This window comes from Sinocyclocheilus grahami, unplaced genomic scaffold (genome assembly GCF_001515645.1).
Source record: "Sinocyclocheilus grahami isolate Dianchi unplaced genomic scaffold, SAMN03320097.WGS_v1.1 scaffold267.1, whole genome shotgun sequence".
Taxonomy (NCBI): Eukaryota; Metazoa; Chordata; class Actinopteri; order Cypriniformes; family Cyprinidae; genus Sinocyclocheilus; species Sinocyclocheilus grahami.
The window spans coordinates 954,837-956,146 of record NW_015505446.1 but is presented as its reverse complement, the minus strand read 5'-3'; positions in this window follow the sequence as shown (position 1 = coordinate 956,146).

The window sequence follows — 1,310 nt, the reverse complement described above, 5'->3', positions numbered from 1 at the left end:
TATACTATATATATATATATATATATATATATACACTGCACCAGGAACAGATGCACTCATGTTGTCTAAACCCATATGATATTTTTATTACATTTCTATAACATTAAAGTAGACTACTTTTATGGTATTTTTTTAGAACTTGGACTCATTGGTCACTATGATTTTGTGTGCATACAGCTGCAACAATATTCAAAATAAATTGAAAAATTGTGCCTTCTACTTAAAAATAACAGCAGATAGCTTTGGAACATGAGAATACCGCAAGTTTTATTTTATTCCTTAATTTATTTCTATATCCCTCACATCCTTATTTTCATTCCCTGACAATTTTCAAGTGACAGCTGAAAACTCATCTCTTTCGAAGCTACTTGACTTCATCATAAAAATAAAAAAATAAAAAAAGTATCTCTCTCTTTATTTATTCCTCTTTCTAGCTTGTACTTATTTGAACAATGTCTAAGAACTTGGTATTACAACCACTTCTTGTGTCTGTTTGCCTCTTTAAGAAGAATCGCTTTATGTATCCCCCAATTGTAAGTCGCTTTGGATAAAAGCGTCTGCTAAATGACTAAATGTAAATGCAAATGTAAATTCATGTCAAATTGAAACATTTTGTCCACCTTGACCAAAGGCAATTTCACACTCCATCACACACTCGAAAGTTGATTGAATTCATTCAATTAGATTCCAGTTTGAAAAATTCACACTTAAAATACACCCAACCAACAGACCAAACAGGTTAAAATTAGTTTTTATTATAATTAACTGCAGAACAGCAGAAACTTTTTTTTTTGCAATTCATAAAAGAGATGCTATACAATAAACGACGGCAGGTAAATGGAATGGTGTTAGTTGTCAGCAGCAGGCAGTAGTCAGAACAGCAGTCAGAAACAGGGGCCTCTGTGTCCGAAACACTCCACAGGCATTCAAGATCACTGAACAGATCATCTCGAGAAAAGGAAAAACAAATCGACTGAAGCAGAACTGACTCGACATGTTCATTGGACTGCGGTGACTAAGGACCCGAGCTGTTGTATATAACATACATAACTGTTTAGCTAAAATACCGAGCTTACTGCTAGCAAATCAAATCAGATGAAAGGAAAATAAGAGATGGTAAAAAATAACATGACCACCACCTAACAGGTAGGACTCAATTTCATTTAGCTAAGATTGTGTGCTACATTCAATAAGCAGTAATTCTTTCAACCCAAACATTTCCTTTAAGGAAAGATTAAGCTGTGACTTAAGCGCCACGACTTCCAACAGGATCTAAAAAGGTAGACAGGACATGAATGAACTGCGCATAA